The sequence below is a fragment of the Acinonyx jubatus genome, chromosome A2 (assembly GCF_027475565.1).
Source record: "Acinonyx jubatus isolate Ajub_Pintada_27869175 chromosome A2, VMU_Ajub_asm_v1.0, whole genome shotgun sequence".
NCBI lineage: Eukaryota > Metazoa > Chordata > Mammalia > Carnivora > Felidae > Acinonyx > Acinonyx jubatus.
In genome coordinates this window covers 26,815,826-26,828,091 of record NC_069383.1, presented here as the reverse complement: position 1 = coordinate 26,828,091, position 12,266 = coordinate 26,815,826, and the positions used below count along the sequence as shown (strand labels likewise).

General features: G+C 34.4%; 1 long non-coding RNA gene across 2 annotated transcripts in view; it reads left to right on the top strand.

Moving 5' to 3' along the window:
• LOC113604132 (uncharacterized) overlaps positions 1-12,266 on the top strand; it is a 126,185-nt gene that overhangs the window by 16,188 nt on the left and 97,731 nt on the right. For both annotated transcript variants that reach the window (XR_003425974.2, XR_008296670.1), the window contains one exon: positions 615-739. This is a non-coding gene — a long non-coding RNA (uncharacterized LOC113604132). The remainder of the gene's footprint in view (positions 1-614; positions 740-12,266) is intronic.

Sequence of the window (12,266 nt, the reverse complement as noted above, 5' to 3'; positions counted from 1 at the left end):
CATTACAGTGATCTAATATCTATGTGCTAATTTTGTCATTAATTAGTATGCCCTTGGCATCTGGCACCATATGCTGCAATGTTCCAAAAAAGTTACCATAGCATAGCTTTATTACTGCAAATCATAACATTGGTGATGCATGATTTAGTAAGCACAGTGATATTTGACAGAGGCTTCAAATAATTATTATGGCATATTTAATATGCACTCATCAAAGCCTTCTGAATAGTCTCAGATATGGTAACCAATATAGATGTACAAAAAGGACATTAGAACCACAACAAATATTATCAATAATTTCAGTGAATAAGTATTTTCTATGTGATTTTTGAAGTTTATATCTGTATTTTCATAGAGCCTTATTAAAATGATGCCCTCAGAAATATAAGATCACTCCCAATCATAGAAATAAATGAAATATACGTTTCTAAAACCATTTAATTCCAATTTGGTACATATACTTCAATTACTTAGCATGTATTTAAACACATTTCATAAAAAACATGTCGGGATATTAATTTCTTTTCCTCAAATACTCATTAGGCTTTTTGTTACACATATGTGTTTCCGTATGCCTTTGAGAGATAGCCACCCCTATATTCTTGTTTTTTCAGGTATGGATGTCTTCGGTTGAGATTAACTGGATATGGTTTCTCATTACAAAGTTAAAACGTTGTGAAGAGGCAAGAGTGAATGACGGCATTATATCACTAACCACCAGCCACCATCTTTTGGAGTGGTAAGCCATTTTGGTGCCTTGTTTCAGTGACTTGAACCTGTTCCCTAACAGAGGTCACAAACCTACTGAATTTCTATATGTTGTACTTTATCCATCTTTTTTTCTGTTAGAATATGAACGTTGGCTTCTTTTGTGTGTTTCTGTAATCTAAGCAGAAGTAGAGCACACTAGTCAATAACTTTTAAACATAAAATCTTTGAAACAGATATATGTATTTATGTGTGTGTGTGTGTAAATGGTCTTAGGAAATATAATTGACCTTGATAACTTTATCATAGAAATGAATGAAATCCATTGAATCAATGAAGTCATGTTATACACCTCAGAATGACAAATTTGGGAACTGAATCTGGATCTGCTCTAATGGTACTCTTTGGACTGTGTCAAAGTTTTATGGTTCACTAAGGAGGGATGGGGAGCAGATAAAGATTATGGGAATAATTTTTTTTTTTTTTTTAGTGGCTAAGGGAACCAAAGTGTCTGAGATGATATCTCTTCGCTTACTGTCTGTCATTGGAACTCACTCTTTGAATATAAAGAATGGGAATAAGTTATCTCTGGCTCTTTATCAATAAATTCGGGTAGTCACCTGCCTTTCCTGCTACACACTAGTTTGTGGGAATCATAAAGGTTCAGTGTAATATCAACAAAAATTCTATTCTAATTCTATCAACATAAATTTCTATCAACAAAAATTCTGTTTCTATAAATTTATACATTGACTAAATGTACATGAAAATTATAAAATAATATCTATATATCATATATAGATGCTACACACACACACAACACAACACACACACACAACAGTGACCCTTGATTTATGATAGAGACGTAACTGCAAAAGAGTGAGGATGGTTTATCTCAGGGAATAGTGCTATGCAAGTGTATATGAAAAAAGGCAAGGAGGAAATCCTCAATCCACTACTTGGAAACAATTAAATGAAGTTCTAATTGTGAATTACATGTCTAAGTATGAATGGTAAACAATAAAGCTTCTTGAAGATAATAGAGGATTTTAAATGAAAGTTTATAAAATAGTATCTGAACATCATTAAAAATAAGCTATTAGTAATATTTCATTAAAATTAAAAAATTCTGTTTATCAAAAGACACTTTTAAGAGAGTGAAAAGTCAAGCCATTGAGTAGGGGAATATATTTGCATACATAAGAGTTGAAAACTTTATGTCCAATGTACATAAAGATCTAAAAATAAATAAAAGTGAGACAGATGGTCCAAAACAGAAAATGTATGAGAGGATTGGGCTACCTCTTCACAAAATAAGATCTATAAATAGCCAAAAAATGAAGATGCTCAACCTTATTATTCAGCAGGGAAATGTCACCTAAATATAATATCTACACATTAACCATAATGATAAATTTAAAAATACTGATAATATCAAGACCTCACAATGGGACTATAAATTATTTAATAATTTTGAAATACTACTTTGTAGTGTTTACCCCATAACCTAAGAATTCCATTCCTAAGTATATTCCCAACGGAAATATGTGCATATGTACACCACAAAGCATGTATAAAAATATTGAGGGTTCAGAATGAAAACCTCCCAAATGCCCGTCAATAGTAGAATTGATGAAGTATGATATATTCATAACTTAGGATATTATATAACAATAAATATGAAATAATCATTGGTAAAGCAATAGTATAGATGAATTAAACAAATATTTTTGGGTGAAAGAAACAGCCAAAAATATGTATTGTATGCTTCCATTTATTTGAAGTTCAAAAATAGGCAAACTTAATCAAGACTATTAGAATTCAGGGTGCTGGTTATCTTTTGGGAGGAAGTAAGGGTAGCAATTGTAGAGTGGCATGAGGGAAGCTTCTGGTGTAGTATTAATGGTATTTTTCCTTACTTTTGTGGTAATTGCACTTGTATGTTCATTTTGTGATACTCCTTGAATTCTGCACATGTGATTTGGACATAATTCTGTGTATATTCTACTGTTTATTATAAACAATTATTTTTAATTTGTTTAAAGTTTTATTTGAATTCCAGTTAGTTGACATATAGTGTAATATTAGTTTCAAGAGTGCAATATAGTGATTCAACACTTCATATAACACTCTGTGCTCATCACAGCAAGTGCATTCCTTAATCCCCATCACCTATATCACCCCTCCCCCATCCACCTCTCTTACAGAGTTTGTTCTCTGTAGTTAGGAGTCTATTTCTTGTTTTTTTCCCCCCTTTGCTTATTTGTTTTGTTTCTTAAATTCCATATATGAGTGAAATCAGACGACATTTGTCCTTATTTGACTGACTTACTTCACTTAGCATTATACTCAGTAGCTCCATCCATGTCATTGCACATGGCAAGACTTCATTCTTTTTTATGTCTGAGTAATATTCCTCTGTGTGTGTGTGTGTGTGTGTGTGTGTGTGTGTACACATCACATCTTCTTTATCCATTCATCAGTCAGTGGACACTTGGGTTGTTTACATAATTTGGTGATTGTAGGTATTGCCACCACAAACATCAGGATGAATGTATTCTTTGAATTACTATTTTTGTATTCTTTGGGTAAATACCTGGTAGTGCAACTGCTGGATAGTAGGGTAGTTCTATTTCTAACTTTTTGAGAAACCTCTATACTGTTCTCCAGAGTGGATGCATGAGTTTGCTTCCCCACCAACAGTGCAAGAGGGTTCCTGTTTCTCCACATCCTCACCAACAGTTGTTTCTTGTGTTGATTTTAGCTATGCTGACAGTCATGAGGTGATACCTCATTGTGGTTTTTATTTAAATTTCCCTGATGAGTGATATTGAGCATCTTCCCATGTATCTGTTGGCCATTTGTATGTCTTCTTTGGAGAAATGTCTATTCATGTCTTTTGTCCATTTCTAATTGGGTTATTCATAAGGCTTATCAAGAGAAGAGGACTTGGGTACTATTTTCACAGACTACTCATAAACTCTTCGGCTTACGACCTTTTCTTGTTTTATATAATTTTCAACTAAGTCAAACTTTGATTTCTGTCTACATTTTTCATAACCATGCCTTATATGAAATTAACCCTGTTGCTAGTATTTACTACTATCAGCCAATTCATGGAATCTCTGATATTTGTGACACAGAGAAGAAAGTAGATTTTCAAGGATTCCTAGGAGGATTTTTGTTTAGCTGTATTTACGTGGCTTAGAGAAGAATATCATTTCTCTACTAAATCATCTACATGAGGTAATTGAGGTTCTAAATGCAATTAACCAGAGTGGCTACATTTTTCAGTCCCAGAAATCCAATATACTTGGAGATTTGAGAGTGAGTTGAGAGCCTTATTTCTAAAAGCTTTATTAATTATGAGACTCATTCTTATGGGCTTGGCTGACTAGTTGGTATTGGGAAAGTGGCTGAAGGAAATGGCTTTTATTTACTTCTGATCCATCTATCCCTGAAATAGAATTAAGATATTTATATCTCCAGGCATCTGGAAATGATTTCTCTGAAGTAGCACCCAGGCAAAAATAAAATAAATTCTCTTTCTTTAATTTTTCCCTCTCACGTAAACAATCCAAATGCATACAGTTTATTGAAGGAGACTAAAGACAATATTTAAGTCATCAATTAATATATGGATAAATTTTGAATACCTGCAGCAACTATTTCTAGGCAAAATAAGATATATTGGTATATATTCCTAATGATCTGGTTAGAGATTTCTAATTTTACTTGGAAGAGTTTCAGGGTAAGTGATACTTTTTCACTTTTTTCAATATTCCACATTTGCTTCTAAGGCTGAGTGCAATTTTATATTTGCTGGATTTGTGGCAAGTACAGAAGTAATTATTAACTTAATATAGTTTGTGTAGCCCCCATTTTTGCTGCTTTATATTTCACCCTTCAATTCATTCCAGCTGCTAATTCATACTTTATATATTTCTTCACTCTGTGTTCTTTACCACAAAAGTGATATTTTTGAACAAAGAAATATAATGGCACACAATCTAGCTAGTGTACAATAATCTATGTTTCAGTGCTATATTAGAAATACATTCTTGTAGAAGTAGGGGCAGTGTCCTATTCTTAATTAAAAAATGAAAACTCTCAATATGTATACTTGTAAATATCTATTCAAGGACATGGGTTGAGCAAATTTTTGAATACTGCATTTGGAAGTTTTATTAAATAACAAGTCAGTATTGGTATGTGATACACATAGAAATAAAATATATGTAAATTATTATGGAAAAATATTTGATGAGGTCTTAGGAATATAAATGCAATTAATGAAGTTATATCACATTCCTGAAATAATTTTTTATTCAGTCATCTGACATACTGTCAACTATAAAGTATATGTAAAACAATGACTAAAGAAGATAAGATGTATGTTATAGGCCAATTCAACCGGGCTCTTTCCACTGCAATGATGATAATATTATAGTCTTAGTCCAGTGTTTGAATTTTTTAGCAAAAGTCTGGATAGGTTCTGTATCTTCAACTTATTACTCCTATTACTTGAAGGGATTTTAATCATTGCATAGATAAAAACATAACTTAAGGAAAAAAAGCAAAATCATGACTCTCAGGTAAATATAAAATAAACATGTCAAAGACTTTATTTAACTCATTAATTAGTGAAGGGAACTGGTAAGATGTTATGACTCATTCAAAGAGCACTTAAGAAGTTAAGGTATTATTAGGCAATTTATCGAAGAAAATTTAGGGTAAAATTGTTGAGTTGGGTAAAATACTCTCTAATGTCTAATAGGTCATAAATCTTTGGAGTTACATATTCTTTCAGAGAGAAATTATTTTCATTGTTATTGGATAGAAAATCTACAAATTAACAAGTAACTTCACTAAATTTTGGATTTTTAATTAATAATAAACAATGCAATGACCTGAGCATATTCTTGTAGACAATCCTTGGATGGTTTTGCCCCCTCAATATTGAAAGGATGTGTGTTTTAACTTATTTGCCTTCTATCCAAGTTTTGGACAATTTTTCTGACACAATATAGATATGCAACTTATGTTCATATAAAATGCAATTTGAAATTGACAAATAGTTTTCCCTACTTAAAACCATATTGCCATAAGGGGCAAAATTATCCCCTAATTCAAGTGCCAGGCTACAGGTTATTAAATACCAAGAAGGAAGAAATGTGCTCGCGAGAGGTGCAAAGAACTGTGGGTGTTTATACTTCAAGTAATGCAATGAAATTGACTGTAACTAATAGAGTGTGAAATAGTCTCCCAAGGAACATAATGAAGTCCTAAAGAAAATAGCTTAAAACAGGAGTGGACAGAGGTCTTGAAAATACAAGCAAGAAGGAAAATCACTGCTGCACTGGAAAGTGATTTTTAAGTCATTACAAAGTGTTGTGCCTCTAATTTTGTTATTTTTATCCATGACTGGTCGTGTGTCATTTTAGCATTGATTTACCTAATTTATATATACTCCAGAAAACAAAATAGAATCAGAGATTCCATTGCTTTTAAATATCAGTGAGGTACAGCAAATATTTGCTCCGTAGATAGGTAGTGCTGTCTGGAAGTACGCATTATGGGGAAAGTTGCTAAACTGGTTTCCTTAACAGATCCCAACACTGATTCTGCACATCATTGATATTCTAGTCAAGTTTCTTGTTAAAATACTGGATGGCATAATGGTTTTGTGGTCTGGACAATTACTCCTGACGGTCTTCACAAGAGCCTAAACTATCTCAGTAACCAACAAAGTTAGGTATAGGCTTATAAGCTTAATATTAGTGAAAATAGATGACCAGTGAATCATAGTTATAATAAATAGACATTCCCAAGGATTTAAGAGAGGGAGGAAAAGCATAAGATATATTTTTTTAACTTTTATTTTAGATAGAGTGAACTGGAGAGAGGCACAGAGGGAAAGAGAAACAATCTTAAGCAGGCTCTATCCTCAGTGCTGGGACATGGGCTCTGAGGCCACCACCCTGGTTGCCCTGGTTGCTCAACCAACTGAGCCACCCAGGCACCAAGAGATTCTTAACTATAGAGAATAAACTGAGGGCTGCTGGAGGGGAGGTGGGCTAAATGGGTGATGGGTATTAAGGAGGGCACTTGTGATACGCACTAGGTATTATATGTAAGTGATGAATTCTACTCCTAAAAGTAACATTACACCATATGTTAACTAACTTGAATTTTAAATAACTCCTGGAAGAAAAAATGGCAAATTTCATATTTAGAGGTACATTTCTTTATGTTAATTATGTTTATTATTAGCACTTCACCAATATTTTCCTAAAAGGATGATTTCTGTCATACATCATTATTTTTTCAAAAATAAATGTAATCATAAGACCATTTCTTCATGCTAAAATTTAAGGACTCTTTCATTTTTACTAGCTTATCTCCCAACGTGGGTTTGATGGATATGAGCTATAATTTTTCTTACTTAGAATGATTAAAACATCAAAAGTTGAATGCAAACATCAGTAGTATCAATATTTTTATAGTCAGTGAATTTTCTGAGATTGTCTACATTTAATTCTATTTGACCACTGATGTTGCAATTTTGTAGTAATTTCAAGAAAGCTGGTTTTTATTGTTTTGGTTTCCATGTTTGATTTAGGCTGCTATTAACAGAAAAGTGTAGCCATTCCAATTTAAATGGTATTTAACCTCACTCATTTTTTTTTAGGTTTATTTATTTAATTTGAGAGAGATAGAGACAGAGTGAGCAGGGGAGGGGCAGAGAGAGGGAGGGAGAGAGAATCCCAAGCAGGCTCAGCACTGGCAGCACAGAGCCTGACGCAAGGCTCGAACCCACAAACTGTGAGATCATGACCTGAGCCAAACAAAATCAAGAGTTGAACACTTAACTGACTGAGCCACCCACGTTCCCCAACCCCACTCATTTTTATTTAAGGGAATTTTTTTTTTATGCTACAAAGAAACCATTTGGGGAGGCACCTCTGTAACACATATTCTACTAATATTAGCAGTCAGGGCATATGGAAGTATTGTTTAGATTTTTTTCACTGTATAAGAAGAAGGATCCACTCTAAGAATATTTTGTTCCTAAAAATAATTAACATTTTAAAATAAAAACTAAAACAGTTACCTTGTTGTAATTTTAAAAGTTTGTGTTCAACAGAGATAAGCAGATGCTATTTACATTTTATGTGTCTATACAAACATTGACATTCCATGTGTTTATTTTTATTTTATTTGTTAAAGTATGAAATTCAACGTTTTAAGATTATGAAAAACAGGTGTGCTATTAACATTTACTAGTTTTTTTTCTATTTTCAGCATACTTATAAGTTACTATAATGACATAACTATGGCTAAGCAACCTCGAAAATGTGTAATTATCACTAAGTGAAATATGACTAATTTCAGATGACTCACCAAAGAGATAAATAAATTGAGCCTGTCATGATGTCATATGTCTGTTAAAAGTATTCTAAACTTGGCTGCATATACATTTTAACCAATTTCCAGGAAATTTTTATAATGAATGTTTGTGCATGTGTGTGCATGTGTCTGTGTGCAGATACTGGTTTTTCCAGGGAGCTGTTTGTGAAACATTTATGATTACAGGCATAGACCTTACTCTTGGCCATGAGAGGAAAAGCAGATTCTCAGCGATCCTTCTCTCCACAGCTCTTACTTGAGCGAGACATGTTCATCTCTGGAATTTTTTCCCCAAGACCACCGTTGTTCTCTGGTGACTTCAATATTTCCCTCACTCATCTTTCTTCTTCTTACTTTCGTTTCCATTATCCACACAGCGGCAAGAGTGATAATTATAAAACACAAAGCATGCCATGTAATTTTTCTAATTAAATCTTTGAAGGGCTTCTCACTGCACCAAGAACAGGCCCATAAATATTTACCACAGCCTCCTAAACTCCCAAACCATGATCTCTTCACACTCAGCTTTCTCTAACCTTCTCCCTCTTGTTCACTGTGCTCCAGACACACTGGTCACCTGCTGTTTATGGAATAATGGAATAAATAACGTCCTTTCCCACCGCAGTTTCTTTTTGGGCTGCCTCTGCCCCAAATGCTATTTCTGGCTTTCCAAAGTGGCTTCTCCTTATCCTTCCGACATCTCAAATATCATTTGTTCAAAGGCGCCTTCCCTGATCACCCTAACCGAGGTTGAGCTCTACCACTTATGCTCTATCACCTTATTTCATCTTCTTTATTTCTTTCATAGAACTTTCCCCAGCCTGTAAGTACTTTACTTATATCTGTTTACTTGCTTATTGTCTGTATCCCACAGTTGAATGTAAGTTTCGTGAGTGCAGGCACGCTGTGTCTCTTTTTTATTGCTAGAATCTCATTCCACTGAGGGTGGATGCTGTTTGTTGTAAGAAAAAAAGGGCTAGGAAAGAAGAGAGGAAGAAAAGAAGGAAGAGAAGAAGGAAGGTAGGTTCAGGCAGAAGAGAATAACTGGTGTTACTATTAGCTGTACTCTTTTAATTTTCAAATCAAGTTCAGTAAATCAGATAATTTCTTTCATTGGGTCAGGCTGAGTACTGTAAAAGTATTTTTTTTTATTTAGTGGTACATTTGGAGTCACAATATTCTTCCGTTCTAAATGTTAATTTTCTGAACACTAATACGTAGTTTGCCTTTATTTAGAGGCAAAGAAGTATCTATAGAGGGGGAAAATAGAACAGAGATTGAATCTGCTTTATTTTTTAATGTGAATCCACAAATTTAAATAATCACAAATAGAACTTTAAGAAACACCTTTGACAGACATAGATAATTAGTGACTATTAAATTTTACAGGGTTAATAGAAGTAGAGGTTGACATTCCCAGAGAGAGTTAGGGGTGTGGCTTGGGGACGAAGTGGGTGGACCAGGCCTCCTTGGCAGTGGTAGCTAGCTGAGTAATGAACCCCAGCAACTAAGTAATCATCATTCCCTATAAAAACTATTGAATCAGATAAATTAGTTTTCATTTTCTACTCTCCTAAGATAGCATAGTTATTTTTTTAAATATGTAATATTGACAACCTTTTGGGCAAAGGGAAATATATGTTAGCCCTTTCTCCACTAGTGCTTTTCCAACCAAGACTTTTCACTTTACATATGCCCAGAGTTGAACGCAGATGTTTACACCATCATCCACTTGTTTGCTGTCTGTTTCCTATGGATGGGCAGAAAAGTCCCTTCAATTTGGTTATAGCTATTAATTCCAGGAAGGAGGAATTGGTATCCCGGTCATATCCTCTCTCCGTACAGAGGGACTTGCATGTGTGAAGGGGATCATAGCTGGGGTAATCGTTCCTTAGGCATCTAAGGATAATTTTTTTTAAACTTCTTTGAAAGCCTAAATTTATTTACTTTATGCTCATGGATAGAAAATCAAACACACCTAGTATTTCAGATCTTCCTCGACTCATGATGGAGCTTAAGTCCCTGTGAACCCATCATAAGTTGAAAATTTCCTTAGGTGAGAATACACTTAATACACCTCACTTACCAAACATCAGAGCTTAGCCAGCCTACTTCAAATGTGCACAGAATGCTTACGTGAGCCTACAGTTGGGCACAATCACCTAACACAGAGTCTATTTTATAGAAGTGTTGAATATCTCATATGATTTACTGAATATTATATTGAAAGTGAAAAACAGAATGGTTGTCTGGGTAAGGGATGGTTGTAAGTGTACTGTTTACGTTCATGATAGTATGGTTGACTAGAGGCTGGGGCTTATTGCCACTGTCCAGCATCATGGGAGAGTACTGTACCACATATTGTGTATGGCTAGCCCGGGAAAAGATAAAAATTCGAAGTACGGTTTCTACTGAATTTGTATTGCTTTCACACAATTGTAAAGTTGAAAATTTCTAAGTCAAACCATCATAAGTTGGGGACTGTCTGTACTTGGATGACAAGTAATTTCTGAGCAATATTTTATCTAAATATCATGTGAATGCTGTATTTGGGGGATCTAGTTTAGTTAATCAAAATTGTAAAGTTATCATGTCTTCCTGAGCCACTAGAGAGATCTCCGTGTTACGCTTGTTAAAGTGATTCAGTAAACACCAAAAGTACTTTTCCTTTTTATTATATTAAGTCTTAAAATGCTCAATACATCTTTCTCCAACACAGTTAACTTCTTAGGAAAATATTCGACATGTGTAAACTATAGAAAGCAGAAAAGAGTGGCGAGTCTCTGCGTTTTTAGAATTTTTCTGCTTATTAAACTTTTGTTTAGAATGAAGCTGTTTAGTGCTATTTGAAGAACTTTAGTAGTAATACATACCCTCTAAACTTCTAAAGCAAAGACATCCATGAGAAGAATAGGAAGCAATCCGATTTCATGTTTGGAGTGCTTTTAATATACCTAAGTTCTAGAGTCATCTTCTAATTGCAAGAAGTAGTATATTATTTGCCATGATTTGGCCAGCTAGTTGCCTAAGAGTTTATCATTAAGAAGGTGGGATGGTGTCACAATGTGTTAATAAGTAACATGTTTTGAGGCACCTGGGTGGCTCAGTCAGTTGTGTCTGACTCTTGATTTCAGCTCAGGTCATGATCTCACAGTTTGTGGGATTGAGCCCTGCATAGGGCTCTGTGCTGACAGCATGGAGCCTGCTTGGGATTCTCTCTCTCCCTCTTTCTCTCTGCCCTTCCCTGGCTCATGCTCACTCTCTCAAAATTAATAAATAAGCTTAAAAATCAGTAGTATATTTCAGCTTGTTGACATCCAAGGAGTTCATTGATACTATTTTTCAATGTGTTATTTAGTCATAATTAGGTGAAGTTATCAGAGCACTGATTCAGGAATCAAAAGATCCAACTCAGACACAAACTATACAATTTTAAACAAACCACCTTTCTGTGTCTCAGTTTTTTAATCTGAAAAATTAAAAACCTGGAGTTAACGGTCACTTAAGACATTCCCTTTCAGCTTTAAAAGAGAAATATTTCATTCATCTCTAACTACTCTCCTGAAATAGCCTTTACCTCATGAGCTATATACTGAAGCATTTAGGGTAAGGTATTATGATGTTAGCAACTAACTTGGCAATGATTCAAGAGAAGTGTGTGTGTGTGTGTGTGTGTGTGTGTGTGTGTCTCCATCATCCCATCCATCCATCCATCCATCCATCCATCCATCCATCCATCCAGAGACAAACAGAAACAAGCAAAAGCAAGTGAGGCAAAATATTAACAATTGGTGAACATAAGTGGAGGGTACACAAATGCATAATATCCTTGGAACTTTTTTAAAAGTTTGAAACTTTTCGAGAGAAAAAGTATGAGAAAAAATAACCCTGTTACAAACACAAGAAGCAGTAGCAAAACAGCATAAAAAAATGAAAATGCTTTGTTTGGGGATTAGTGCCAAATACTTCTCAATGCATGATCTGCTAAACCTTGAAAGGATGTGCATCTCTCTGCCTATGAGATCATGTCTATATGGTGAGTCTTACTCCCCTATGGCTATTTATATATGTGGTAGGGAAGAAAGAGGGCTAAGCATGAGAAAAAGGCCTGCTGGTGGCATGCCTGCCTTGTGCAGACAATATTTTGG